The following is a 26,504-nucleotide window of genomic DNA, read 5'->3' on the forward strand; positions in this document are numbered from 1 at the left end:
ATTGGGATGTATAGGTTGTCAGCTTTAGAGAGTGCAAAGATAAAGAAGTAGGTAGAGGAGTTGCTCGATAAAGGGTTTATAAGACCAAGCACATCACCATGTGGATCTCCAAACGTGCTAGTGAGAAAGAAATATGGTTTGTGGATAATGTGCATTGATTATAGAGCACTAAATAAAATAACGATCAAGAATTGTTATCCTCTTCCTCGTATTGATGATTTATTAGATCAATTGAAAGAAGCAGTTTACTTTTCTAAGTTAGACTTGCGAAGTGTTTATCATCAGGTGAGAGTTGCAGAAGAAGATGCATAGAAGACTAATTTCAAGACAAAGCAAGGACTTTATGAATGGTTGGTTATGCTTTTCGGCTTAAGTAATGCTCCTGCTACATTTATGAGAGTTATGAATGATGTCCTCAGACCATTTATTGATGATTTTGTAATTGTTTATTTAGATGACATTCTTGCCTTTAGTAAGACAAGGGAAGACCATGTAAAGCATGTAAAGTAAACTCTAGATGTTTTAAAAAGAGAAAATATCTATGTAAAATTGTCAAAATGTGAATTTGGCATAACATCTTTAGATTATTTGGGTTAAATTGTAGGGGGTGGTGAATTGAAGATAGATCCCTCTATGGTTGAAGTGATTGTGAACTGGCCTAAGCCCAAATCTACTACAGAGGTTAGGAGTTTCCTAAGGGCAACACAATATTGGAGAAAGTTTATTGCTAACTTTTCTTTTATTGTGGCTCCATTACATGCTTTAACAAGATTGAAATAGGTGTTTCAGTGGGGAGGCAAACAAAAGAAAGCCTTCAACACCTTAAAAGAGAAAATCAGTACAACACTAGTACTAGCACTGCTAGATCTTCAACATCCATTCGAGATTGAGATAGTGCTAGTGACTATGCCATGGAAGTAGTGTTGATGCAACACGGAATACCCATATGCTATCATTATGAGAGATTTACTTCTGCAGTATCTAATTATCCCACATATGATAAGGAATTGTATGCATTAGTACAAAGTGTGAAACAATCATACATACAAATCATCAACCACTTCAATATTTGCACTCACAAACTAAATTGCAGCAATCAAGACATTATAGGTGGATGGGGTTTCTACAATAATTTCATCTTGTCATCAGATATAAGAAGGGCATATACAATAAGTTTGTAGACATGTTATCAAGACCAATCATAAATGCATCTACTATACTTAAGCATAACTCAGTAATGCATGAAAGTTACGTTGGAAGATGTATATGCAACTTTAAGTCATGGCAAGCAAGTAGAAGAATTGGATTATTATGTAAAGGACCAAATCTTATATCATTTAGGAAAGTTATGCATTCCACAAACCGAAAGAGTTAACATAATCTGAGAAGCGCATACTTCTCCCATATCAGGTCATTTTGGTGTAAGTAAAATAGTTGCACAATTGCAAAGGTTCTATTATTGGCCAAGAATGCATGAGACATTTTCTAGATATATCAAAGGGTGTACTATGTGTGCTACAAGCAAGCCTAGTAATAGAAAATTAGGCTTGTGCACCCCACTTCATATTCCTTCTCGTCCTTGGGAAAGTGTTTCCATGTATTTTATTGGGGGATTGCCAAAGTCTAGGAAAGGTCATCATTATTTGTATGTTGTTGTGGATAGGTTCAGCAAAATGTGTCTTTTGATACCACGTAACAAGCAGGTTACAACTGAATAAATAGAAAATTTATTCTTTCAGAATGTATGGGTTCATTTTGGGTTACCCACTTCTATTGTATCTAATCGAGATTCTCGATTTGTTGGGAAGTTTTGGTCAAGTTTATCGGAGTTGATGGACACGAGGTTGAAGAAGAGTGTATCATTTCATCCACAAATAGATGGTCAGACAAAAGTGGTGAATAGGACAGTGATCCAGTTTCTTAGAGGCTATTGCAGCAATCATCCAAAGCTTTGGGATGAGCATTTGTGTTATGTGTAGGATGCTGACAATCGTGCCAAGCACTCTTCTACTCAGAGATCTCCTTTTGAGACTTTTTCTAGTTTTATACCAAAGTCCCCCTTGGATTTTGTCTTTAGTAAAGACATAGCAGTTGATGGACACATTGATGTGGAAAAAGCAACCAAGTTCATTTAACAAATCCAGAAAATTCACCAGGCAGTGTAAGAATGGATGGAAAGAATTCAAGCCAAGTACAAGGCAAGACATGACAAGCATCGAGTTGACCATAGTTTTCAAGTTGGTGATCAAGTCTAGTTGTACATTAGCAAAGATAGAATGCAAGGTGAAGGTAAGAAGCTAAAACCAATAAGGTATGGACCTTTCAAGATACTTGATAAAATTGGTGAAAATACTTTTCACCTTGATTTTCTAGCTTATGTGTAGATCTATTCAGTTGTTAATGCAGAAAAATTGAGATTGTATGAACCTTCATTGATTGAATATCCTTAAGAGAAAATTTAGTTGCCTTCTATTGGGCATTTGTTTCCTGAGTATCTCAATGAGTTACAGGAGGACATAGTTTTGGAAAGGAAGGTAAGAACTACGTGTCAAGGGGATGTTGAGTACCTGAGAGTGGTGCTCAAAGGTTCAAATCCAAGTAGAGGTCGATGGATGGAAATTGGACAAGTGAGGGCTTAGTACCCTCGCTTGCTTGAATGCTAAAACCAACTTTTGGTGGTCCAAAATCTTTTGAATGGGAAGGTGTGATCCAAAATGGATCTTAAACAACCCTTTTAAAAGCCTTCAAATATGTTAAAACCACAAAAAACAACATCGAGGTTAAATCACAACAATAAAGCATTGATATCACATTGAAGAAAGCGAAGCAGTGTTAACGGGCATTAGCCTTAAGAAAAATGCAATAGTGATACAAGCAAAACAACGTGAACCATTGATCGAGCACGCAGATCAATGGTCCAGATCAACTACCAATATCGTATCACATGGAACCAAAGGGAAGTTAAAATGTGTGTATGTTGAATACCCGTAGACCGCAGGAATGAGAGATCTCATCATCCAATGGATATCTGGTGCTAAATTAATCAGACTTTAATTAAGAAATTGGACTCGAACTTTAATAGATTGGGAGTTTATAATTACCATCGGGTCCGTAAAGATGGTTAGGCAAGTTGTTCACCCGGAATCGCTATGGACCGTTAGATCCACTAAGTGTAGATCGACAATGAAGGACTGTCGAGCAAGTCTTGTTTGATCGGGAAGACATCAGTTGTCAATCTGATGGTGGAAGGACAACGTCAGAGATTTCTTTGCATCACAAACATTAAATTGGGTTGTAACGGGCGCGAATGAATGTGACATGCTATGTATGGTGGAACTGATAGAGTTATATGGCACAATTTGTAGTGTTTGAAATCCAGGAATATCTCATCGCAGCAATACAAAGGAGCGGGGCCTATGCAACATGAAACATGCAATATTGATAAGGCTAGACCCGAAAGGATTGTAAACATCATTTCACAGGATATTTGAGTTCCGATAAAAAAAAATTGTCAGGTTTTTCAATGCATTCTATGTATTTCTTTGTATTTTCGATAAAATGAAATAAGGCCCAAATCTGTATTTCGGTGGAGGAAGACTGAATGGTCGGTTTCACCACGCCCATCGATCCTTCCATTTATAAATGAATATGTTCTTGTGCCTTAAGTTTTTTAACAAAACGTGTCCGCACCGAAATGGGAGGTGAAAAGAGAAGGCTGAGAGGCTTAAAAACCACTCTATCGCAGACAAAAAAGGCAGAAGAGAGCAAAAGAGAAAGAAAAAGACAAAGAGCAAGAAGGAGAAGCTGTGTACTCTTGTAGACTTGAGGATTCGAGGGAATCCCTGCATTTTGCACTGTTGTGTTGAGACTCTATTTGAGCTCACACTTGTAATCATATGCTCTTTAAGACATAATATAGAGGTCGACACTGAAAGCTTGGAACAGGAGATGTACCCAGGAAGTCTGGTGAACTCCTTGCTTATTTACTGTGTTGATGTGTTGAATTGTTATGTTTGCCAATTGTTAAATGTTTGTATTATTCACAATCTTTTCGATCCATTGCACTAAATAGTATAGGAATTCCTGCACATGAGTCTGTAATACCTTAATATTGATTTAAGATATCATTTATAGATCAAGTAATGAAACAGATACCCAAAGTTTTTGTAATTAAAAATGAAGTTAGAGCCCATCAACTCGAAAATGAGTTGCTTACATTGGAACCCAATAATTTTTCTTCCATTAAAGATTTTTTGTCCAAGTTCAAGACCCTTAGACTTCTCTTGGAAGGTGTTAAAGTTAAGAAATAAGATGGTAACCTTATCTATTCCATTCTTACTAAGTTGGGACCAACCTACTCTATGTTTGTTTCCACCTTCCATTCTACAAGAGAAGCTTTCATTTCTCAGGGACAAGACTACAAGTCCCTTTCCTTTGATTCCTTTTGTGATTCTTTAATAAGAGAACAAGAAAAACTCTTACACCTTGGCCTTCTTACTCTTGGAAACTCTTCTAAGAAGGCCTTAGCCACCCAGCAGCAACCAAATTCAAAGAATCCTAAGAAGTCATATCCTAAAAAGAATGGTCCTAAACCAAACAAGGGTCCTAAGTAATTTCAGCCTCAAAATGAAAAATCATTTCAACAGAATGATAAGGAAAATAAAAACAAAGGGAAGAAGACTGATAGACATTTCCATTTTTGTAATCGAGATGGCCACTTAGAATCCAAATGATTTAAGAAGGTGGAAGCCTTGGAAGCAGCAATGAAGAAGCATAACATCCATTTGGAGCACTCTTCAACTTCAACTCCATATTTAGGAATAGAACTTTCTCCAGGTGGTTGTCAAACATCTCAGTTTGGATATGCACTAAATGTATATTCTTCTTTTAATTATCATGAGTGGCTCATCGATTCTGGAGCTTCTTATCACATGGCCAAAAACAAAGCCATGTTTTCTTTTTTAAATGATTGTAACACGAAAAATATATATGTTGGTGATGATAGATCTCTTAGTTGATAGGGACTAGAACTGTTCATATAGACAACGGTCAATTTAATGATGTATTATGTGTTCCAACCTTATCCTGCAGCCTTCTATTTGTATATCAGATAACTCATTCAGGTGAAGGTAAAATCATTGAATTTTCACCTCACGATGTTGTAATTAAGGACCTAATATATCCTAGACATATTTTATCTACTGACATTGCTGATGATTCTACAAGGTTGTATAAGTTTAACAAATTTGGGTCATCAAAATTTCCCTCGGTATTTGTTGCTCATAATGATGAAGTGAGCAGACTTTGGCATGAGAAATTTGGTCACTTAAACTATCGCTCCCTTCAGAGTCTATGTAAGGAAAATATGGTGACAGGTCTTCCGATGGTATCTTGCAGAGATGGTGTTTGTTCCGGATGTGTACTTGGAAAACATCATCGGGCTAGTTTTGGAAAATGCCTCTTGGCACGCCTCATCCCCTTTACAACTTGTGCATAGTGATTTATGTGGTCCACTTCCAATTGTTTCATTCTCTGGCTACTAGTATTTATTAACTTTCATTGATGATTTCTCCAGAAGCACTTGGGTATACTTATTAAAACTCAAGAGTGAAGTATTTAACATGTTCTTTGCCTTTAAGGCCTTTGTTGAAAAAAAATCTGGACATCAAATTCTTAAGCTAAGATCTAATAATGGCGGAGAATATGTTAACAAAACATTCATCAACTTTTGCACTAAGAATGGAATTCAAATGCAACATACTATTCTATATACTCCACAACAAAAGGGTGTAGCTGAAAGGAAGAATCACACCTTAAAGGAAATGGTTAATTGTGTGCTTCAATCTAAAGGACTTAGTCTTAATTTTTGGGCAGAAGCAATTAATTGTGCAAATTACATAATAAACTGCACCCCTACAAAGGTTTTAAAGAATATCACTCCAGAAGAAGCATGGAGCCCAATTAAACTAGATGTAAGTCACTTTTGTGTTTTTGGAAGTGAAGCTTGGGCCCATATTCCAAATGAGAAACATAAAGCTTTAGAACCTAAGAGGGAAAAATGTATTTTTGTTGGATATTCTAAAGATGTCAAAGGATACAAACTTATTCCACTTAAGTCCAAAAATGTTATCATTAGAAGAGATGTAAAGTTTTCCGAAAATATATCGGCCTACGAGCCTAGTTCTGCTGATGTGCCACCTCTCTCTATCCCTTCTACTTCTAAAAATATTTCTTCTTCACATGATGATAATGAGGATGACAATCCTCCCCCACCTTCTCAAGATCCTCCTTCAGCTCCTCAACTTCCAAAATGGGTCCATGGTGCTCGGGATACAGCAGGTTCTCTTGCCGATGATCCTATAGATCAATGACGTACACATTCTCAGTTCAATAGAGCCTCTTCTTTACTGGCTCAAGCTTCAACTAATTATGATCCTGACACCTTTGAAAAAGCTATAGGTCATCTAGATTGGGACACAACTATGAATGAAGAATATCGTTCATTATTTGCAAATGATACATGGGATCTTGTTCCTCTACCAAAGAGGCAAAAACTTGTTAGATGCAAATGGGTTTACAGAACCAAGCATGGACCAGATGGAAAAGTTGATAAACATAAATCTTGTCTTGTTGCTAAGGGTCTTTCACAAGTAGAAGGCATTGAATATACTCAAACCTTCTCCCTTATTGCCAAAATGAACTCTATCTACCTTGTTCTTTCCCTTGCTACCTCTTTCAAATGGAAGTCCATCAGATAGATGTTAAATCTGCCTTCTTGCATAGGGACTTTCATGAAGAAATCTATATGGAACAACCTAATGGCTTTATACAAACATACTCCAAACTTGTATGTCAGCTTAAGAAATCCCTCAATGGTCTCAAGCAAGCCCCTTGAGCTTGGTATGCCAAAATGGATAGCTTTCTTTAATAAATTGGCTTTTCTAGGTGTCATTCTGACAATACTGTCTACACCAAGAAAGTGGGCAAGTCCCTTATCATTCTTGTTCTTTATGTTGATGATCTTATCCTTAATGATAGTGATCCCAACCTTATAAACCATGTGAATTCCAGCCTTAAAAAGAAGTTTGAAATGACAAACTTAGGACACTTGCATTATTTTCTTGGTCTTCAAGTCTTGCAATCCAAGGAAGGTATTTCCCTTTCCCAGTCCAAGTATGCCTGTGATCTTCTACACCATTTTCAAATGGAAGACTGTAAGCCAACCCCTTCTCTCTTTTAGTCTGGAGCTAAACTTTCAGTCACTTGTACTTACCTGAATTTGATGCTACCTTATATTGTCAACTTGTAGGAAAACTTTTGTATATGACCCATACTCATCCCGACCTTTCCTTTGTTGTTGGCATTATTGCTCGGTTTATGCAAAACCCACATGAAAGTCATTGGAAAGCAGCTAAAAGAATACTTTGTTATGTTCGAGGTACAATTCAGTTTGGGATTCATTACAGTGCCAAAGAATCTCCTCTATTGGTTGGTTTCACTGATTCCGATTGGGCTGGTGACCCTGATGATCAGAACTCTACTGCAGGTTATGTGTTCACTCTTGGTTCAGGACCTATTACATGGGCTTGCAAGAAACAAAGTTCCATTTCTCTTTCTTCAGTAGAAGCAGAGTATCGTGGTGTTGTAGAAGCTAGTAAGGAAGCCCTGTGGCTTCATCAAATCTTATCAGAGTTTGGCTTTCAACAACAACATCCGACTACACTTTGGTGTGATAATCAAAGTGCCATTCAACTATGCAAATATCCAGTCCAACATCAACGTAGAAAACACATTGAAATGTACATGCACTTCATCAAAAAGTTCATTCATGATGATTTTCTTGAAGTGCAATATTGTTCAACAGATGATCGAGTTTCAGACATATTTACAAAGGCTCTCATAGAGGCGAAGTTTACTAAACATTGATTTATGGTTGGAGTTCAGGAATTTGTCACTAAAGGGGGATAGGCTTTAATGCCTCCTTCCTTCTCCTATTGTGTCATATTTGTACATCCTCCAATCCTATCCCAAGTCATTCTTAAGGGGGGATGTTAGGATATTCCGACACATAGGAAATACTTAAGTATAACTTGGTATAGTGTAGAGTTAGGTAAAGTGTGTTTCTTTACTATGTACATTTGTAACTTACAATCCGATGGTCACGATATGTAGTGATCTGACGATTCGTTCTCTCATCAGTATTGCTGACACTTGTTCTGTGGCTTAACACCCGATTGGTCCATGATCTCTATTTAAAGAGCATGGAGGGTCATTTGTAGGGTAACCTTTCATGAGAGAAGCTTATGTAAATTTTCATTCTTTTATTAATAAATTTCTTGAAGTGGTCGTGTTGGCTCAGGCCATGGAATGTTTCCCTCTTTGACGGTTTTAACCATGTCAACAATACTGGTGTATTGATATGTGATCCATTTGTGAGCAGTGTCCTTTTGTGTTCTATCTGAGGAACTTACCAGGATCCAAATCCAAAGCTAGGGGACTTTCCATTAATGGCCTTGGCATCTTGGATGAATCATGAGGAGGCAAGAGATATAGATATGAAAAAGGTATTTTCAAAAGAAGAGGCATAACCCCTTATGATCATAGCAGAACAATCTAACCCAATGGTTGTCATCAACACTCACAACCTCATTGCAAATAATCTCAAGCTAGCATCGTACCTTGTTGTACAAGAACAGGAAGTCACTCACTTTGAAGACATGCTAATATTGCTAGGAGATGATAGCCAAAAATCCTGCCTAAGGATATGGAACACCTTACCTTATAACCTAAAAATCAGATAATATCATTCTCATGACAGAATGAGGGAGAAACTAAATAGAACCCCAATGTATAAGCAAGCATTACAACTACTCAAAGTTAATTGGATTGGATTGAAGCTCAATCCACCATTACTTTTAGGAATGTTGGAAAAAATAAAAGAAGAAGAAGAAAGAAAGAAGTGTGAGGAGATAGAGAAAAATGCGGGGTTTTATTCACGGGAGGAAGAGACTACAACATAAGCATGGAATGTTAGGGAAGCCAACAAAAGAGATGAAGGACATGGACATATATTGAGCTGCTCAGAGGATGAGCAACACTTTCATTAGCGGTGATGATGAGGCTCATCATTGGGTAAGATATATGGAACTTAATACACCTCCAAGCTTACTAAAATCAACTCTTCTCATAATTCTTTACATGTTTTAATTATATTTTTCTTAATGAGATGAGTAAAAGTAAGATGTCATCTATAGTGGTCCAATGTGCATTAATTGTGGGTTTTGGGAGAAAAATGTGGCTAATTAGGGAGCAGGAACTCGAATGATAGAAGGAGAGATTATAGGAGATGGTATCTCCCTCATTAACTCCTCACTCACTCGAATATTCGTCAATCAAATCACACCAGCTCGGAGTTGTAGGTAGTTGAGTCATGAGGATCATTGGAAGCCAGGCCAGTGATAGTTAAGAACCAGTTAATCTTAAGATTGGAAGCTAAGCCTCCCTATAATTAAGGAAATTGTTGGAAACTTTAGTTGTATAAAAAGAGAGGTCTATTGCCTCATTAGGATTCAGATTTTGTATGCAAGACAGCTCAACAATTTTCGAGTTGAAGGATTGTCACCAAACACCGCTATTCATTTTTTGATATGTTAATGAAAATGAGTAGCATTCCCTTGATCCAACATTGAGTTGACTCAGGTCATCAAGCTCTTGGGTTAGGGCCCAACCCTAGCAGTAGATCTTCCTCTTACTATACTTGTATGCTTAGGTTATCTCATAGATTAGTTGTTAAATTTATTTTGGTGTTATTAAATTGCAAATATTGGTAGATTTGATTAGTTTTCTTCCATTTTTGCATAGCTTTAATAGTAGCATTATAGAGATGAGAAAATATTCAAAAAAGTATGATAACAAGTGGCTCTTATCTCATTCCTCCCTTTAGGGACCATGGCTTGAGGAACAACTCCCATTTAGCCCAAAAAGACATAATTTTGGTTTCTTAAGAAATTTAGGGTTCTTATACTAATTAGGTCGTCCTCTTTTAGTTTTAGAAGATAGGTTTCAATTGTCATTCTGATATCTTAAGTTTTGCATTAGATTTCATGTTGCTTTCATAATAGATTTCAAACATTTCCATGCATGAACTTGGCAAATAAATGATGCAAATTCTGTTTTCCTATATTTTGTAAACCCTTCTTGTTTTGAGATTACTTATGGATAAATGTCATCGATGATGTATATGTTGCAAGAGTTTCTACATTGCAAGAATACCTTATGTCATCAGCCTCAACCAAACCATATCCACCCATGATCACCAAGGGCCACTACATTCTCAATTCGAAGTATCATTTTACAAAGACAACTTGCCATGCTTACTGAGAAAATCCAACCATCATAAAGCGTTCGTTTGAGTTCTGAGTGAGTTCCAACCACTCACTTGCCTTATTTCTTCCATTCCTTACCTTCCCTAAGCTCCATACCACTTTCCAAATCACTGCTTATGCTTTCGGCCTGTTCCTATGTGAAAACAAGGGACCTTATAGGTGAATAAGGACATCCTGTATACACCATATATGAAACTTATAGTGGCATGTTTTGAGCCCGGTTTGTGAAAAAATCATCACGAAACCTAGGAGAATACCCCTTCTTTCCTCCCAAGCCATCTGAACCATTGCACTCATCTCCCTCCACACCTATTGTTGGTTCCTAGATTTACCTCAGGCTGAAAAGGTAGGATCCAGGGCCAACATCAAACCACACTCAGCTTTGTAGCTAGCCCTACCAGGTCAGGAGAGGGCTCTCTCCGGGTCAATCTCAGCAAATTATGATCGATGGGGGCTTGAGATGACTGAAATATCTTCGGATATTAGGCTAGGTATATGTCTAAGAGAGTTTATTTGAATAAAATAGTGATTTGTTGGCTTATATGGAAAGGTAGATCTTGGGTACAAGGATTGAGGCTCAGTCCTGCAGCGATCTCAATGGGGCAAGGTAGGCAATCATTTTTGGCACTTAAAACTGAATGAGATGGAAGGAATAGATAGGTGAGGTGTTGAAGAGGGCAAGAGAAACCATGGATCCTCCCCAAACAGCTGAAAACATCAAGAAACTAAAGCAAACTTCAAGTAGAGTGTTAGCGCCTAGATTTACCTCAGGCTAAAAAGGTAGGATCTAGGGCCAACATCAAACCATGCTTAGCCTCATAGCTAGCCCTACGAGGATGGGAGAGGGCTCTCTCGAGGTCAATCTCAGCAAATGATTAGCTATGGGGCTTGAGATGATTGAAATATCTTCTAATGTTAGGCTAGGTATGAAGTGTAAGGATTTGATTTGATTTTTTGGGAGTTTTGTTGGAATCAAGGGAAAGGCAAATTTAGGTCTGGGGATGTAGGCCAGTTTTGCAGAGGTCCGATTGGGGCAAGAAAGGCAATTGTTTTGATGCTTTGATTTGCAAAGGTGGAGAGTTTCAGACTGGTGAGAAGCCGAAGAGGGCAAGGGAATTCCAAGAATCCTCTTCAAACTGAAGAAAACATTGAACATTAAACAAAACTAATAGGCAGAGCACAGCAAGCTAATGAATTCTACCTTTGTCACACATTTGTTTAATTTTAGAAGCAAAAGAGAAAAGGAAATGATGCACATAAATATCAGTGAACTCACAAATTACATAGAGAGGGACACCATAAAAAAAAAGAGCCATAGGAATCCCAAAAAGTGTTGCAAAACCCTGGTCTTTCCTTTGCCAAAAATGCAGAAATCAGATGTACAATGGAATGCCCAGCAATCCCAAGTGTCTAACCATGCTAATGACTGAAAAACAACATAATATAGACAAACATAGCTCATCCTTGCCTCTAGGGGTCAAGCTCACAAGTTTAGGAGCTGATCCAACTGATTCTAAACTAAGAACTAGAAACTAGGCAAGATAACAACATGCCTCTAAAAACAAGAGAACTGATTCATTCAGTTTCAAACAACCTCTAAACTGATGAATCTACCTCTACAAGTGAAAATCAAACATATTTACATCATGGTCCATCAATGTTTATCAAATTACATCATAAATTTTCCATTAGGAAAGCAAAAAAGTGAAACTAGTCAAAACTAGGCAAAATTCTGAGTTGCTGAGTGAAAAATAGGCCAAATTTCCCTATGCGCCGCGCCTGAAATTTGTATGCATAACACAAGTGTGAGGCTGATTTGGAGGGCCTTCCCGAAGTCCAAATTGAGCTCAAGATAGCTCGTTGGAAAGCCCCGCATGTCTACTTTCCAACCCAAGTGGAATTTATGGATTTGGATGTCATTTTCGACTCCAAAAATTCAATCTCCCAACACTGCTTCCTGTGGGTGGAAAAGGTGGCAGAAATGTCATTTTTAGGGTGTTTTTTACCATTTAAGAAACCCAGAACTTTATGAAATCCTTAGGTAATCCATAAGAATGTACAAACGTTCATACAAAATCCAGAAATGAAAAGTTTTCTTCCATAGTATCTTCCAATTATAAGTGCGTGCCAAGTGGCGCTACGCGTCGGGCATGAAAATTTGTTTTGTGACTAAAATTTTCAAAATGACAAAATTTTCTCCAAATTTGCTGAAATTTGGACTGAAGGTCCATCATCAAGTACCATGCTCAGCCAACGAAGCTTCGACCAAGATCATGTCCCTTCACACCTCCTTGATGCCTTCTTCATGTACGTTGCCTAAGGTGAATATGAAGAGTTTGATGTCTTTGACTTTTGTTGCCAAGGGGAAATAGGGACAGTGGGTATAGTGGACTGTCAAGTGAAATTAAAATACAATAACAGTCACTTGACTGTGTTTTAGGAATGTGGGGTTTAAGGATTTAGGAATTTTGCAAATGATATGGGAGATGGTAGGGTTTGGGGATAGGGATAATGGGATTTAGGAACAAGTAATATGAGTAATTTTATAAGGGAATAGGGAACAAGGGGAGGCACTGTATGATGATATGACAGTGGTGGGAAAGGGAAACATAGATGAGAAATGGAATTGGAGTGTTTTGGCACCAAAGTCAAATTTTGACATTCTAATTCAAACCCTAAGGGAGCAGTTTTTGATATGAGTATAGGGTTTCAATATTAACATTCAAATTCTCCAAACAAATCTTATAAAACCACACGAAACGCTTTTCAATGGCCATTGCAAGATGATTTGACTTGCACGGAGCATAGTAGATTGAGTTGTTTAATTTTATGGAATGGTGACAAAGTTTTTTATGTGTCGGCCCAGTGCACCGCGCACTTTATATGTGTCGCACACACAACCCAGTGTTCCGCACACTTTATATGCACCACGCACGTTCAAAAAGAACACTGCAGTAGGCATCTCTATGTGCCACGCACTTTATATGCCATGCGACAACCTCCCAACGCGCCACGACTATAATTTCATCCACATTTCAGCCTTCAAAACACAGTTTCGCCCTCCAACTGATTTCTCCATGATTTCTCTTGGCTCCTATCTGACCTTTGCTATGCCATTGAATCGTGAAATAAATGAAAATATCTTTCATGTCATGGAATTCGATTTTTGATTTAAAAAACCCACTGTTTGAAGACTTTAACACTTTTACAAGAGAACTCGGTTTTGCTTGTTTCCTTTTGATTCTTTAGCTGATGATGAATCTCTTTATCTGTTCTGTAGGGATGGATGGCATGGTGTTTGGAAAAGGCGACCAGGGCTGCACCTGAAGGACTTTACAACTGAAACAACTTTGAAAATCACATGGCTATTATTACAAAAGACGAAATTTGACGATTTTTGTTCAAAACAGAGTTTTGAAGAAAAGTCATGATCGAGCATTATTACGATGAAATTTTACAATGAAAACTTATTTTGAACCTCCCACATGTGCCTGTTGGCATTATTAGCCAATTTGAAGGATCAACTTGTGAAACCCTAGACCTAATGACTAAAATGACTCTTTGCTAACCACGAGACCAAACAAGACTGTACATGACTTTAAAATTGACTTCGATGAGCAGACACGGACCAACAGGTAAATGGCATGAGGGAGATGAGTCACAAGACCCTTCTATCAGAAGATCAATGCTCCTAATGGAATGCAAATGATTGAGCATGAAAGAGACCCCTACAAATGAAATGCAACAAAAGAGATTTTGATTGCTGGCGGAGGGATGAAAAGACTGACTCTAACATAGAGCACTGCAATTTCAATGGATTCTACTTACACTTTTGTTTGTTTAGTTCAAAAGAAACAAGTTAGAGAATGGCATACACGACATATAAGAAAATTCACAATTACAAAGAAAAGAACTGTACCAAGACAAATTGCCCCATGAATCCCAAAGAGTGCTGCAAATCCTGGTCTGAATTCCTTAGCCAAAAATGAAAATATGAGTGTACAATGAAGTTCTTTTCTTTCTCAAGAGTTCAACCATGCTAATGACTGAAAAACAACATAATATAGACAAAAATAGCTCATCCTTGCCTCTAGGGTTGAGCAAATATTTTTAGGAGCTGATCCAACTGATTCTAAACTAAGAACTAGAAATTAGGCGACATAACAACATGCCTCTAGAAAGAAGGGAACTGATTCATTCAGTTTCAAACAACCTTTTATGGATGAATCCACCTCCATGAGTGAAAATTTGACATAATTAAATTAAGATCCATAAATTTACATTAAATTACATCATAATTTTGACGTTAAGAAAGAGAAAAGTCAAACTTTCAAGGAACTAGGCGAAAAACAGAGTATACTTGGTCAAACTGAGCAAAATTTCCCCTATGCACCGCGCCAAATTCTCTATGGATAGTGCCTATTTGAAGCCACTTTTGGAGGCCTTACCAATGTCCAAATTTGCTCCAAATATTCTTGTAGGAAAGGTATACATGTCTAATTTCTAACCCAAGTGGAATTTTTGAATTTTGCCTCTATTTGCCCCTCCAAAATTGAGATCTCCCAACACTGTTTCCTGTGTGTCAAAATAGGGGCAGTAAGGTCATTTTTTGAGTGTTTTTGACCTTTTTGAGGGCTCAAAACTTGCCCAAATTTCTTGGCCATAGGTAGGAAAGCATAATTTGTCATGCCATATCCAAAAATTCTAAGTTTTTGGGATCTGGAGGCAACTAGGAAAAGCGAGCGCCACGTGGCAAGGCGCATAGGGTAGAAAATCCTATTTTTGTCCCAAAAAATTTCCAAAATGCAAAAATTGCTCCAATTTTTTTGAAATTTTGGATGAGTCTTCTCTATCAAGAGCTATGTTGGGCCAAGGAAGCCTTGGCCAATATCTGAAGTCGGTCATCCTCCTTTTGCCTCTTTGATGCCTTCTTCAATTTTGCTTTCAAATTCTTGATTCTCGCCTTGCAACTCATATTCCTCGCCATGTAATGGTAGGCCACGCACCTCAACATTGTTTTCTCCATATTTGCCTTCTCCAACAACCTATCTAAGTGGATATTAGCTCTTTCAAGCCATGACTCCCTATCGACATTAATCTCCTGCTCAAGTGAAGTGAACTCCACCCTCCTCCTTTGGGCAGCTTGGCGATTCTCCCGAATGTTTTGCAACTCCATAATCAGTTGCTGATCCTCCAGCTGCTTATTCCTTTGATCCAAGTACTATATTGTCCATTAGGCTCTATCCAAGTTGGTAAACAAGGCATCAATGTCTGCCTACTACTCCTGAATGATTTCTCTAAGATTTGTGCTTTGCGGGCCCATATCAGTATCATCACCCTCGATGAGAATGAAATCAGTCTCCCGCCAACCTGATGGTCCTTCCTCCTGCGGTGGCCTCTTGCCTTGGTCCTGAACCTATTGTGTTGATGACGGAAGTGAGGCCCCTTCCACCCTGAGTGGAGATAACACTCGCTTGGCTGCTGCAAACAACTGTCTAGTGCCCTTTTGATAGGTGACAAACACTGGCACACTAGCGGTGTATGTCTCATGACCCTCATGCTGATAAGAAGGTCCACCTCTCTCATGTCTGAAGGTCCCTGTCGAGCTCTAAAAAACTCATGAGAGATGAAGTCCTCCCAAGTGATGCCCTGTAAGCCAAGCTAATGAATGACCACAATTTGGATGAGAGAAAAATGGTATATACTATTGAACTGTTGTTGAGGAGTCTTGTGTTGGACTATGGTGGTCCTCTTCTCTATGATTTGGCACATGAAGTAAGGGATGTTCATCATCCATACCCGGGTAAAATGCATTGGTAGCTTGATTTGATAAGCATACAAACGGGAGAATTGACACTCACAACTAAAATATTTCATGATCAATTTCATTAAAGGAGCATATTCATCTTTGAGGTACCGAAAAGGAAAAAATCTCTTGAGCTGTCTCAAAAAGCTGGGCTAGATGTACGGTTCATAATGCTGCCAGTCAATTTTTGCCTCTTATTCCATTGCTCTCCAATGTTGGGAATAATGGTTGCTAGTGAAATGGATTCTGGTGTTAATGTGAAAATGATACCAGCTAGAGTGTCTTGATCACTATGTAAATGCAGCAGAAACAAACGAGCCAACTCATGATTAAACTAAATGCTAGCAACCTTCTCACAGAATTCATAACATGATTGATGTTGAAAACAAGAGATGGCAAGAGGGCGGGCTTGTAATTCAGCAAGAGTGGTTGGTTCTTCTCTAATATGTTTGCCACCTCTATGAGGCCTCCTGGGTGCATGTCCCTCTATAGGTGAGTCACTGTGGGTCTCCTCTTCCTAATCATATGAAGGATCAGATGCCATGTCTGCTGGTGGATAAACTGTCTTGGAGTTGTAGGTGTTGATGTGTTAAATTACCTTGAACTATCTTTGATGATGTGTTTGACCTCTGCCCCCAAGGGAAAATAGTAAAATGAGGGAATGTGGAGGGGGAGTTAAGGGAATTAGGGAATGATTTAGGAGGGGCTAGGGTTTGGGAGCTTGTTTTTGGGATTTTGGGAAAGGGAAATTTGGATAGGGGATTAGTGAATTTAGGGGGTAAGAGAGCTTAAGGAATAAGGAAATTAATGGAAAAATGGGGTAAGGGAGTGATGTGGGAATTTAAAGGATGGACTTGGTAACAAAATCGTCAATCAAAACCCTAGCAATGTTTGCTTTGGAAATTTTGAAGAAGTAGCGTTTGATTTCTTTAAACAATTACCATTCATCAACCACCATGAAACAAGTACCAAACTTGGATAAAAAACAGTGATGGAGGCTCTACCTACTTGTACCAAGACAAATCCATGTGTTTTGGGCTATTTGGAGCAAGCTTTGGCAGTTTTAAGACTTGCTGGCTGTGTACGCCGTGCATCCAACCCAATGTGCCATGCCCAGCATATGCGTCGTGCCTGTGCAAATTTGAAATAGAGTCTGAGGCCCAGTGCACCGTGCCGGTTGTGTGTGCCACGCCTGCTGCCCAGTGCACCGCGCCTAGGGAGTTGGAGCGATCTTCACCAAACTTTCTCACTTGCTTACCAAAATCACTTTACCTTGCTTCTACTTTGCAAATGAATTCTTGAAATGAAAAAATGGCTTATAAACAAGGAGCTTTTAAATTTTTGGCTCATAAAACCCATTTTTACAATGTTTTGAAATGAATTTATTTTTTAAACTCTGGTTTTGGACTTTTTCACTTATTTTGAGCTTTTTGATGAATTAAATGACCCGAGCTTTGCTTGTTTTGTAGATGTTGGAGCTACTAGGGCTAAGGAAAGAAACCAGGGTTATAGATGAAGAGATTTACAATGAAGAAAACAAAATTTCATGATTTTTGTACAATAAAAGCAAAATAATCTATTTTTTTTCCTCAAAACAGAGTTTTGAGGAAAAACATATTTTCGAACACTTGATGATGAAATTTATTGATGTTGAAACCTCCTCATGGCCTACTGGTTGTTATTAAACACTTTGAAACATTTTTTGACAAAACCCTAATGGAACCCTAGACCTAAATGACAATGAAACACTAAAACAAAAACCTTTGCAATATTTAATACAAAAGGATGATTGTATATGCTCTGATGAACAAACGTGAGCCAGTAGGTAAATGACATGAGGGAAACTTTAGGAAAAACCACTACCGTCAAATGATCCATGCACCTAGTGGAATGCAGCTGACTGAGCGGGACACCTAAAATGAAATGCAACAAGATAATTTGATCTCTGATGGAGGGATGAGGATACCGACACTAACATTGGCTCCAATGAGGATGGTAGCTCCTTGGAGGTGCCAAGAACTACAGATCTATGGGAAGGCAGGCAGTGCCTTCGTCCATTGGGCTATGGAGTCAATAACTTCAACAAATCAAAACTAAACTCTTGACTCAAGACTCATAGTTGAACTGACTAATCCAAAACTAAAACAAGACTCTCAAAAGCTGAAATTGGACACTCAGGTGAAACTATCTTTAAACTGACTGAAATAAAAAATGACTCAAGACTGACTTAACTGAAACAAGTACTTACAAAGCTTTTAAATGGCAGAAGACCATCAATATTTGAGAGCTTCAAATCGTGATGACAACCACCTGCCTAATGATGAAATATGTACAATCATGTGTAGTGAGCCTTCCAATGTAACCAATCTAGTAGATGACTACACACTGAAATTTTGCTCTCACTTTTTCTGAGTAGGTAGAATGATGTAACTGTAGGCAACTCACAATAACCACTAAAACCGAGGCTTGTGATAACGAACCAGGCAACATGTATCTTTTCTAATGCTTGCAAAATAATGCCGAAGGGATCTTGAAAATCCTGAAGCACTAGCTTGTCTTGAGATCTAGCAGCAAAAGCACAAGTACTCCCTTCATTATGATCTGAAAGAATAATTGATTGCCGAGTGATAGGAAGGCATAGAGAGGGATAAGCTTCTACCATCTGAGTGTTAGCTATAAATTCCTCAACCATGAGAAATTCTGGCATATTGTCTCTCTCAGGCTCGTATTCCTCAATTTCATGGTCTAGGTCATTCTTAAACAGAAAACAATCTTCAAGATTATCAAACATGACAGCCTTATCATTTTCATGGAAGAAAATATTATATGTTCGCTGATCTATAAATCTAATTTCAAGACTATCATCATTTTCAAAAGAAGAAGAAGTTTCACCAACACCTTCTTGACCATGTGCATGCTGCAGACCTACATTAGCTTGAGCTGCAACCTGACCTTTCAGGAGTAGATATATTTCATCTTTAGATAGAGGAGATAATAAATTTTGTTTACTTTTGCTCAAGCAATTATTGTCTTCTTGAAATAACATTTCTAAACATGAAAAGCCTGAATGGCAGTCTTTAATTCCCTGATCTTCTAAAATTTGGAAACATTGTTGATCATCTTCATATGACATGGCAATCAAACTATCCAAAGGATCATTTACCACTGAGTTATCGAAAGAAGATTTTTCACTCACTTGAACAAATATCTCATCTTGTTTTTCATGAAATGACTGGATTATCTCCTCATGAAGGCTTTGGTCAATAACTCTATCTTCTTCATTCCAGATGACCTCAATAGTAGAGCTCTCCTTCATGGGATTCAGAACAAGGTTGTCTTCATCATCACGATCTGAATCTAGATCTAAAATAACTGACTTGACTTTATCACATTTTGAAATTGAAACTTGACTTTCCTACATACTGTCTTCATCTATGGACAGATTTGAAATAAAACCCTCTCCTTCATCATTTTCCACGGTAGTAAGATCTTGATCCAACTGCAAATTTTCCAGCGCATCTTGATAAACATCCTCTTTATACTGCTGAAATGCATTTTCATGCAGGGCTTCCATGATCTCTTCATCCATGAAGTCATCATCTTCATAAACTTTTTCAATATTTTTAATAAAACTATGAACATGGCTACAAAATTTCTCAACTAAGTTTAAGGATGGATAAGAGTCTTTATACCTCTCAAAGAACATGGTATGAAAATCCTTCAAATAGTAAATACAAGAAGGCGGCAAAATTTCATACCAAGATCGGGCTTCACATTCTAGAGTGGCCATGAATATCTTCATCAAGCAATCTTCAGGAAAATCAACCTTCAACTTGCGAATATGTATGTGAAACCTAACCAGATGTAAAGCAACATCCTTCCTATCATCATCTTTAAACATAAGCAAATTCCTTTGCCAATTTACCTTAGAAATTTTATTTGGAAAACCTGGAATGTGATCTCGGCTCATGGGAGCATACCATCGAGCAAGAAAATCCATTTTGATAACAATGAATCGACCAAGAAATTTTTCAGGCTACTGGTTCTTGAAGGGTAGAGTCACCATAAAAATTTTGAACCTTGGGATTCTTCGACACTGGAGTCGCCAGGTGAATGATTTCAGCCTTCATATTTGTGTGACTGTTGTCCACCATCAACAATCAGATCTAACTTGATTCATGTACTAGGGAAATTTGCAAGTCAGATATTCCATTTATAACACTAGACCGGAGATTGACTGAAGCAACATTTATCTACTTTCGTTGATGCAAAGCAAAAGCGTTTCGAAGGCTACCTGGCATAACTTCAGGCTCCGTCTATAGTTTATAAAGCAAGAACAGTAACAAACAAATAAAATTTTCTTCCTCAGTATGGTCGCCACTATGTTAGTGCCTAGATTTACCTCAGGCTGAAAAGGTAGGATCCAGGGCCAACATCAAACCACGCTTAGCTTGGTAGCTAGCCCTACCAGATCAGGAGAGGGCTCTCTCCAGGTAAATCTCAGCAAATTATGATCGATGGGGGCTTGAGATGACTGAAATATCTTCTGATATTAGTCTAGGTATATGTGCAAGAGAGTTTATTTGAATAAAATAGTGATTTGTTGGCTCAGATGGAAAGGTAGATTTTGGGTGCGGGGATTGACGCTCAGTCTTGTAGAGATCTAAATGGGGCAAGGTAGGAAATTATTTTTAGCATTTAAAATTGAATGAGATGGAAGGAATAGATAGGTGAGGTGTTTAAGAGGGAAAGAGAAACCATGGATCCTCCCCAAATAGCTGAAAACATCAAGAAACTAAAGCAAACTTCAAGTAGAGCACTGCAATTTTGATGGATTCTACTTACACTCTTATTTGTTTAGTTCAGAAGAAACAAGATAGAGAATGACATAAATTACATATAAGAAAATTCAGAACTACAAAGAAAAGAACTGTACCAAGACAAATTTCCACATGAATTCCAAAGAGTGCTGCAAATCTTGGTCTCAATTCCTTAACCAAAAATGAAAATATGAGTGTACAATGAAGTTCTTTTCTTTCTCAAGAGTCCAACCATGCTAATGATTGAAAAAAAAAAACATAATATAGACAAACATAGCTCATCATTGCCTCTAGGGGTCGAGCACACATGTTTAGGAGCTGATCCAACTGATTCTAAACTAAGAACTAGAAATTAGGCAACATAACAGCATGCCTCTAGAAGCAAGGGAACTGATTCATTCAGTTTCAAACAACCTTTTATGGATGAATCTACCTCCATGAGTGAAAATTTGACATAATTACATCAAGATCCATAAATTTACATTAAATTACATCATAAGTTTGACGTTAAGAAAGAGAAAATTCAAACTGTCAAGGAACTAGGCGAAAAACAAAGTATACTTGGTCAAACTAAGCAAAATTTCCCCTATGTGCCGTGCCAAATTCTCTATGCGTAGTGCATATTTGAAGCCACTTTTCGAGGCGTTCCCTTTGTCCAAATTTTCTCCAAGTATGCTTGTTGGAAAGGTCTGCCTATCTACTTTCCAACCCAAGTCGAATTTTTTAATTTTGCCTCCATTTGTCCCTCGAAAATTTAGTTCTCCCAACACGGCTTCCTGTGTGCCAAAATAGGGGCAGTAAGGTCATTTATTGAGTGTTTTTGACCTTTTTGAGGGATCAAAACCTGCCCAAATTTCTTGGCCGTAGGAAGGAAAGAATAATTTGTCATGCCAAATCCAAAAATGTTGAGTTTTTGTGATTTGGAGGCTCCTAGCAAAAGCAAGTGCCACGTGGCGCGGTGCATAGGGCAGAAAATCCTGTTTTTGTGCCAAAAAATTTCCAAAATGAAAAATTTTCTCCAATTTTTTTGAAATTTTGGCTGAGTCTTGTCTATCAAGAGCTATGTTGGGCAAAGGAATCCTTGACCAATATCTGCAGTCGACCGTGCTCCTTTTGCCTCTTTGATGCCTTCTTCAATTTTGCTTTCAAATTCTTGATTCTCACCTTGTAACTCATATTCCTCGCCATGTAATGGTAGGCCACGCACCTCAACATTGTTTTCTCCCTATTGACCTTCTCCAACAACCTCTCTAAGTGTCTATTATCTCTTTCAAGCCATGACTCCCTATCGGAATTAATCTCCTGCTAAAGTGAAGTGAACTCCATCCTCCTCCTTTGGGCAGCTTGGCGATTCTCCCGAATGTTTTGCAACTCCATAATCACTTGCTGGTCTTCCAGATGCTTATTCCTTTGCTCCAAGTACTGTATTGTCCATTGGGCTCTATCCAAGTTGGTAGACAAGACATCAATGTCTGCCTACGGCTCCTGAATGATTTCTCTAGGATTTGTGCTGTGCAGGCCCATATCAGTATCATCACCCTTGATGAGAATGAAATCAGTCTCCCACTCACCTAATGGTCCTTCCTCCTGTAGTGGCCTCTTGCCTCGGTCTTGAACCTGTTGTGTTGATGATGGAAGCAAGGCCCCTTCTACCCCGGGTGGGGATAACACTTGATTGGCTGCTGCAAACAACCGTCTAGTGCCCTTCTGATAGGTGATCAACACTGGCACACTAGCGGTCTGTGTCTCATGGCCCTCATGCTGATAAGAAGGTCCACATGTCTCATGCCAAGCCTCTGAAGGTCCCTATTAAGCACTGAAAAACTCACGAGAGATGAAGTCCTCCCAAGTGTTGCCTTGTAAGCCAAGCTGATGAATGACTACAATTTTGATGACAGCAAAATGGTAGATACTATTGAACTATTGCTGAGGAGTCTTGTGTTGCACTAGGGTGGTCATATTCTCTATGATTCGGCACATGAAGTAAGGGATGTTCATCATCCGTACCCGGGTAAAATACATCAGCATCTTGATGTGATAAGCATACAAACAGGGGAACCGGCCCTCACAGCTGAAATATTTCATGATCAGTTTCATTAAAGGAGCATATTCATCTTTGAGGTACCGAAAAGGAAACACTCTCTTGAGTTGTCTCGAAAAGTCGGGCTTAATGTACAGTTCATAATGTTGCCGGTCAATTTTCTGCCTCTTGTTCCATTGCTCTCCAATGTTGGGAATACCGGTTGCTAGTGAAATGGATTCTGGTGTTAATGTGAAAGTGACACCAGCTAGAGTGGCTTGATCACCATGTAAATGCAACACAAACAAATGAGCCAACTCATGATGAAACTGAATGCTAGCAACCTTCTCACAAAATTCATAACATGACTGATGTTGGAAACAAGAGATGGCAAGAGGGCAGGCCTGTAATTCAGTAAGAGTGGTTGGTTCTTCTCTAATATGTTTGCCACCTCTATGAGGCCTCCTCGGTGCATGTCCCTCTGTAGGTGAATCACTGTGGGTCTCCTCTTAATAATCATATGAAGGATCAGATGCCATGTCTGCTAGTGGATAAACTATCTTGGAGTTGTATGTGCTGATGTGTTAAACTGTCTTGAACTGTCTTTGATGATGTGTTTGACCTCTGCCACCAAGGGAAAACAGTAAAATGAGGGAATGTGGAGGGGGAATTTAGGGAATTAGGGAATTAGGGAATGATTTAGGAAGGGCTAGGGTTAGGGAGTTTGTTTTTGGGATTTTGGTAAAGGGAAGTTGGGATAGGGGATTAGTGAATTTAGGGGTAGGAGAGCTTAAGGAATAAGGAAATCAATGGAAAGATGGGGTAAGGGAATGATGTGGGAATTTAAGGGATGGACTTGGTAAAAAAACAGTCAATCAAAACCCTAGCATTTTTTTCTTTGGAAATTTTGAAGAAGTAGGGTTTGATTTCTTTCAACAATCACCATTCATCAACCACCATGAAACAAGCACCAAAGTTGGATAAAAAATAGTGATGGAGGCTCTACCTGCTCGTACCAAGACAAATCCATGTGTTTTGCGTGATTTGGAGCAAGCTTTGGCAGTTTTCGGGCTTGCTGGTTGTGTGCATCATGCATCCAACCCAATGCACTGTGCCTATTGTATGCGCTACACCTATGGAAATTTGAACTAGAGTCTGAGGCCCAGTGTGCTGCGCCTCCTGCCCAGTGTGCCGCGCCGAGGGATTTGGAGCGATTTTCACCAAACTTTCTCACTTGCTCACCAAAATCACTTTTCCTTGCTTCTACTTTGGAAATGAATTCTTGAAATGAAGAAATGGCTTATAAACAAGGAGCTTTTAAATTTTTGGCTCTTAAAACCCATTTTTACAATTTTTTGAAATGACTTTATTTTTTAAACTTTGTTTTTGGACTTTTTCACTTCTTTTGAGCTTTGTGATGAATTAAATAACCTGAGCTTTGCCTGTTTTGCAGTTGTTGGAGCTACTAGGGCTAAGGAAAGAAACCATGGTTATAGATGAAGAGATTTACAATGAAGAAAACAAAATTTCATGATTTTTGTAAAATAAAAGAAAAATGCTTTGTTTTTTCGTCAAAACAGTATTTTGAGGAAAAACATATTTTCTAACACTTGATGATGAAATTTATTGATGTTGAAACCTCCTCATGGCCTTCTGGTTGTTATTAGACACTTTGAAACCCTTTTTGACAAATCCCTAATGAAACCCTAGACCTAAATGACAATGAAACCCTAAAACAAAAACCTTTGCAATCTTTGAGACAAAAAGATGACTTTATATGCTTTGACGAACAAACATGAGCCAACAAGTAAATGACATGAGGGAAACAGTAGGAAGAACCACTACCGTCAGATGATCCATGCACCTAGTGGAATGCATCTGATTGAGTGGGACACCTAAAATGAAATGCAACAAGAGAATTTTATCTTTGACGGAGGGATGAAGATACCGACATTAACACCTATCACACCTGCAATGCAACCAAGAAGGATTAGCATTTATGTTTTTACAAAAAGATAAAAAGAAAAAAGTTTTTATATTTATTCATACACAACAGTTAGGTGCTTGACTAGATCAAACTTCATGATTAACTTAGTTAAGATTTCACGTGTTAAATTAGAGTTATTTTGAAAGCAAAGTATATGAACAAATATCTAGATGAGTTATTTTTTTTGTAGGCATCTATCTCATTCTTTCATTACTACAGTAAGTAGCATTTCAATTCTCTCAATTAGGGTAAAAATATCCTCTCTCAATTGGTAATCAAACATCTTTTAAATCAATAGAAGGCTAGTTTGAGAAGCCCTAGTGGTCTATTGCTCTAGCTCATAAGTGAAAAAGAGTGGACCCATTACATATATTTGTGTATACAACACTGTCACCTCCAAGTTTGTACGAACCCCGGGTTGATGAGGTAAAGTTGGTAGCCCTAGGAGTTGCAACATATTTTATACAATAATGGTGCTCATCATCTAACAACCAAGCCTCAATGATAATAAGATCATCCCTAAAGTAGTCATAACCATGCTCAACATTACGAAATACTAAACATGGTTTCCAACCATACACTGCAGTTCCATGCCATGAAATGGTAGCACATCACCACAACATATACATGGTCGATACATGCAAGAAACCAAGAGAACATATCCACCGATAAATATAAAATGGATCTATGTCCATGTAAGGCTATGGAATCATATAGAAGAATTTCTCTAGAGTAACCACCAAAGTACATAAGATGGTACATAACTCCAAATCAACCTGGGAAGAGTTCCATTTAAGAGTTGGACGTTCTGAACCCAAGGTCTTCTACTCAACCCTGATGGTACAAATCTACAACATGCAAATGAATGAGTTGATTTCAAGCATGATAGAAACCAGTTGATTACCCGTCATTGAGGTATATTGTTAACAGACATGAGGGGGATCACTAATGATGAAAATGGACCCCAATGCACCTAGGAAAGCCCATAGGGAGTGAATAAATGTGCTAACATCGAGAATTTATGGATTAAACGGATTAGAACCTAATGAGGAAAACTCACCATCAATTGTGAGGAAGCCTTCCATTGAGGTCTACAAATTCCAAATTACTATCCATTCCTAGATCAGGCTCCTAGATAATGGAGCTGAAGTCAATAGGACAATTTCCATAAAAGGAGGGACTTAATGCATCCCTCATCAATTGACTTGAAATAGATTAAGATATCATATAACCATATGAAGTCATGAAGTACAAATGACATAGGGATGGCCGATAAAAATGGTAAATAAGGATTACAGATGGATGAAAAAGGTTTATACTTCCTTTAAACATGTAACAGAATGAAACGAATGTCAATTGGAAACATTAACTAATTAGAACCATGAGATATCATGTGAAAATGTAAGAGGCATTACAGCACACTTCACAGTGACTGGAAGTGTAAAGAGACTCATATGCATGATACAACTCCTAGTAAACCTAAAAC

The sequence above is a fragment of the Pinus tabuliformis genome, chromosome 7 (assembly GCF_031772625.1).
Source record: "Pinus tabuliformis cultivar Carrire ecotype Pingquan chromosome 7, CPIR1, whole genome shotgun sequence".
Lineage (NCBI taxonomy): Eukaryota > Viridiplantae > Streptophyta > Pinopsida > Pinales > Pinaceae > Pinus > Pinus tabuliformis.